The sequence below is a fragment of the Thermobia domestica genome, chromosome 3, assembly GCF_964235325.1.
Source record: "Thermobia domestica chromosome 3, izTheDome1.hap1.1, whole genome shotgun sequence".
NCBI classification, from domain to species: Eukaryota; Metazoa; Arthropoda; class Insecta; order Zygentoma; family Lepismatidae; genus Thermobia; species Thermobia domestica.
Genome location: NC_137456.1, coordinates 175,077,073 through 175,083,072, shown reverse-complemented (window position 1 = coordinate 175,083,072; position 6,000 = coordinate 175,077,073).

Sequence of the window (6,000 nt, the reverse complement as noted above, 5' to 3'; positions counted from 1 at the left end):
TGTTCTGATAGGCATATTTTTTTATTATTATTTTTATGCATACTGTTAAGAACAAGAAAAAATAGGTCTACTAATCATTTTCAACAGGTGCAGAGTTGTTTAAAAATCAATTTAAATGAAAGAGGTACGATATGAAACTAATGAGAACTGCATATTGAAATACTAGAAAAATACAAATGCAATAAAACCTGCATATTGAAATACAATTGAAATTGAAAGCTAATGAGAAACCTGAGCATGGTGTGATTTCACTAGTACGGCAATGTCCGGTTCAGTCTTCGTGACGCACATTATCAAGTCATTTAAAATAAACAATAACTTTTTAAATAACTGTCCAAGTTTTTAAAATCAAAATTAGAAATCACTTTATTTTTTAAATCATATTTCCCAAAATTAAGGAAGTTACGAAGATTTAAAATTTTCAAACGGTCTCCATTTTGAAACAATGTGATGGATCGGAATCGATATTTGTAATATCCAAATTTGGTTTTAATCCATTCGCTTTTAGAGAAGTTACTGTATGCACCATATACAAGAAATGGATTCTACTATTATGGAAGTAGATAGATATCGTGAGATCTCGGCAATAGGTATATTAAAAATCCCACACAAGCTTATTACAATTAGGGGGTCGCTGGCAAGAGGATATGATAGAGTGGGTGGTCATGTGAATTAGGTTGAGAACCACTGTATTAGAATGATACGCTTTTTAGATATCGCAACTAGTTACTATGGGTATTAAATATTTCTCCACACATTTTATTTTCTTTAGTGAGAGATAAGTCTTTCCGACAATCACTCAGTATTCTAGTAATTATGATCCAATTAATTGTTCAGTTTACAAATAATAATAATAAAGTGCATATTTTTAAAATTATTTTTCTTTCCTATTCTTTTTTTTCTTTTCTTTAAAAAAAGAGGCAAAAGAATCAAATAATTTATTCCTAAAATCACATTAAATTTAACATCTGCTTTGACTGTGGCAAACAAAGGTTACTTGATGCTATTTTAAGTTTAAGTTCCCATGATTATGCACAGAGGCTAAGGGAGACGGTAATATAAGATGGATGAGAATGGTGGAATGAAGAAAATAGGACGAAAAGGGAGATTCCCAAGAAAACCCACGCACACGGTGCACTGAGAAAAATCCGTTATCCGAACAGCGGTATATTATACAAATATATGGTATCCATATGTTTACTACGGAAATCTAAAGGGGGCATATGCTATTCATATTCTACATACGTACTACTGTCTTTTTTCCCGCTTAGATGTTACATCATGTCGCTGCAGTATGTCTGACATCTAACAGTCTTCCGTATATTACATACGTATATGTACGTTACATACGGCAGCAATGTGTTATATACAGCCATGTGTATGTGAGACCCTTACCGCTTATATACAGTTATTTCTTTTATACGGAAAGTACATATAGATGAAACGATTATACGGCAAGTATTATAAAACATAGGTTTTCAGTTATACGTTTACTACAGAAGTTACATATAGTCGTACGTTAAGTCCAAAAACTACAGGATTTATGCATGTAACCTACGTTTTTATGTTTGGTATATATGTTTTTTTCTTTGTGTGTTTGTTCACCACAAAGCCCACTTAGCGGAAGCTGGGATAGATCCAAGAACCTCACATACCAGACGTGAGTGCCGTACCACTGAACCATTACACCCCCTTGATGTTCCACATAGAGAAAAAACTTGATATCTAATTCAGCCAAGTCTTTTATTTGGGAAAATAATCTCCAATAAAAGTAATAAGGTAGTGACACCACTATCTGATCTTGGGTCTTTAGAACATCGACTGTTTGCAAAATAAGAGCAAGAGGAAGTGATGAAAGAACAAGATTTGTTTTGTGTTTGTGTGAAATATATTGAGTACAACATGAAGTAATAAAAAGGGGAGGAGTAATGTCTACTAAGGAAACTGTTAGTCGGAAGTGACGTTGTAATTTCGTTAACCAAAATTGTAGGAAACTTTCTTGAAGAAAATAAAATCCATATTTACATTTTATGACTTTTCTTTTTTCTTTTTTTTTTTAAAGTAGGATTAAGGACAATTACATATTTTGTTGTCTTATTATGTGAACATAAATGAAAATTACTTTATTTCTGTTTTCACTTCCACTTTTTTCCTGGTATACGATAAATAAACGAACAACTTAAACCAAAGTTATGATAAATACATTAATAAATCCGAACCATATATTTCGTATACAAATAAAAGTGTAATGTTGTATATTCTACTATTGATGTAAAGAAAAAGAATTCTTGTGAATTTATGTAATTAAATGCGAGAAGAAATAATATTTACCGGTACTCAACGCATAGGTACAATTTAATACTATATCAAGGGGAACTAAGTTGTACAAAGATATGAGGAAAACTTTTGAAAAGTCGTTATTTAAAAAAAAAAAAAAATCCGATTGAACTAACGAGTAGAAATTTCACCATTGACCATTCCTTCGAAACATTTCCACCTTTGTGGCTGCATACGTCTCACGTTTACGGTTCAGTCGTTTCATATATCTTATGTAGAATTGCACAATTGGCGCTATAACTGTTTAACTGTTCGCCATTTTCCACTATCATTGCGGAAACGACTTTCTCGTAAATGGTTCTTCAAATTTGGAAAGAGATATACCGTAATTAACGAGGTAAAGATTCACAGTCATAATGGTGACGAAAACCCACTGTTTACGCAGTGTGGTGTGCGTCAGTAAAAACTTGCAATAATGCACCTTTTGATGGTAAACTTACAAGGAAAGCTATCCAATTCCTCGACGAGTATCGCATTGAAACTTGCACAACTGGAAGGACATATTGAAAGATGGAAATATGCTTACTCTTACAATTCGCAACCTCATCGAACCGGAAGTAGAATTATCAATCTCCCATAGCCCCTGAAAGTTATGTACTCTATTTATACATGCCAGAATGTGATACACTGAAACCTGTTTTCTCACGAAGACAAATATTGCAAACTTAAGACGATAACAGTAGGTGGTGATTGGGACCTCTAATAAGTTATTGATGCGAACCGATGTCAAATGGAGCACGATACGATACATCGATCGTAAGTTCCACACGAACACGTTTACCTGGTGGAGAAAAGGGATACGCTGAAACCACAATGCAAAAATGGCTTTATATTATTATTATTATTATTATTATTATTATTATTAGTAGTAGTAGTAGTAGTAGTAGTAGTAGTAGTAGTAGTAGTAGTAGTAGTAGTAGTAGTAGTATGATGATGATGATGAGTAAAAATAATAATAATGAGAAGAAGAAGACAACAAATGTATTGTTGGGCCCGTTAAGTAACAAAGGACTTCTGCCCGTCTTGGGTGTCCTCTAGCCTTGCTATAAAGGTTTTAAAATCCACAAACAACCATACTGGGTCAACAGGTCCCGTAATAATATAAATTGACATACTTATCATTGATATACCAGCCTTTTATTGTATAGAGTTTCAGAGCCCTAAACCGTAATGGGAAGAGTTAGAACTTTTTGGGCGTCCCTAGCATATTTTAATAAATCAGCATTCAAATCTAACTTTAAGGACTAAAGATGGGTTATAATCATTATTTGATTTAGAAAAAAAATATATGAGCTTACTTGCATCAAGTACAAGAATAGTATTTTCTTCAAGGGCATGTGAAAAATACATAGGATTCGACAAGTGTATTGTATACAGGAGGAGACCTCACTCTGACATTAACAATATAGATAAGTATTCATTTAATCAATTCGCACTTGGTATTTGAGTTCTGTTTCCTATGGTAGGTGAAAGTTTCAGCTATATGTTGAAAGAAAACTATTGTGGCTGAGATTCCAAGAACTCATCTACTGAATGACACACATTGATGTTCCAAAATTGCCTATCCGACAGAAAATAGTAACGCTATGGTATTCAACTGGTAAATTTTGGTGAATGTTGATGGTGAGATCACTTCATATTACTTAGCATAAATTGAACTGGGTTTTATATCTCAGAATCGTCTTATTAGTACGATTCTGTACGTAGTTATATGCTGAACCAAGAAAGGAAAAAATAATATATTTCCGAATAAAAGTTACAGAATACTCAAATATTTTTTTAAGAATATAGGACTAAACGAACGAACATTCTACAATGATTGATGTTTGTTTAATTTTAGTCTCTTTTGAGCACAGAGGCTATGTGAGACATGAATCTACAGCTTAAGGTGGAATCCGAGCAACTATAATGCATTCAAATCTCTTCCATCGGAAATCAAACTCGAGAGTACGTACATACAAGGCGAAAGCCACTAGACCAGCAGAGAGGGCCAACAAATAAAACTAGAAAACTGATTGACAAGAATAATGGACCACGATTTAATAAAAGGTTTGTTGTGAATTGGGGAACTCCCTCTCTTTGCTTCTTTGGATTTCCAGGGTCAATACTAAAAGTATCATAGTTACGTTTGACATTACTACAATAAGATCGCAAAATTATGAATGTTGCTTTGCGCGTGTTATGGCTCTCTTTAAATACATTGAGCATAGCAAAGGCGTGCGTGACAACAAAGTTAACTGACCATTAATACTTTATTTCTTGGGTAGTTATGATCTTCCTTTCTCTTAAATAATGGCAAAGCGGTTCGTTGCAACAGTATCTGAAGCGGAAACCTATGACGACAAGATCCTTGGCAGATAAAGAGATCAAAAAAGTGAAAACACGGAAAGAAAATTAACAACGGAATATGTTCACATTAAAACATTAACAATGTAACCTCCTGTGCGTATACATACAGCGTTGATTATGACATGAAAAATGGACAACGCTAACAATGGTACCACTTTGTTGCTATGGCCACATGTTTCATAGAAACAATGTGCTTTATTCTATAATTTCTGCTTCTTGTTTTTGATGTGACATTTAAGTTAACAACTCAGTGTGGCATGTTGTGTCCTTGGAGAAACATACTGATGCGAAAACATCTTCCAGGTATGTAAATGTATTCTTTAGTGCACTAGCTGTTAACAATCACTAAATTGTTCCTTACAAAGCATTTTTTCGACAAACAAACTATATTATATAGAGGATGGAATGTGTTACTGTTTCTTAGGTGTTTTCCAAGTTCAAATGCACAACTATTTACAACTAGAAATACAGTTGGAATTTGTGAAAAATATCTTTTACCGAACGTAAAGGGGCTTGCCTTATCCACTAGTCCATTCCAGACATCTGCTTCAAATAGATTATTTTTGTCTATCTCCATTTCTTAATATGTTTTATGTTGAATGATGATCTGTATGATGATGTCAAAATATATGTATATCAGAGTCGCATCACCGTCTAAAAGACCGTGCTGAAGAATTATGTTGCTTAGATTATAAGTCCCTGTACCCACCTACTTCCTCTCGTTTATATCTTGATGCAAACATCTCTTCTACAGATATAAATTTATTTTTATTTTAGTTGAAATAAGTTTCTCGTAGGAATGATTGTGTTTATCAATTGATCTTTTCGAACGTACGCGCCTCCTTCAGAAAAAGACACCTGTCGATTATGGCAGAATGATCTCTCGTGCTATGTAAAATAATTTTGTTTTGTGACAATCTTTCGTATATTTCATTTATTTTACTGCATTACTGAGTTCTTTGTAAATTTAGTGCTATTCCAAGTACTGGTGCATAAATATAATGAGTGATAAAGAAGATAGAGGATTATAGAGCAACTAGATAGTGTTGAAAAAGGTACTCCATATAGTGAAAATACCCCTTCAACTGGACAAAAGTTTTTTTTTTTTCAAAGTTATAGGGAAGTGGGGCATATTTAAAGGCAACTGTTTTTTCGATGATGATCTACCAGAGAAAGAACTCAACTCTCCGCTGGATTCTGATGGTGATGATATACGGTAAAAGAAATCATCATGACTCTGAATTAGAACGATCCGATGACGACGCAAATATTACAACAGAATACCCGAGTTTATCCGTTCCAGTATACAGTGGA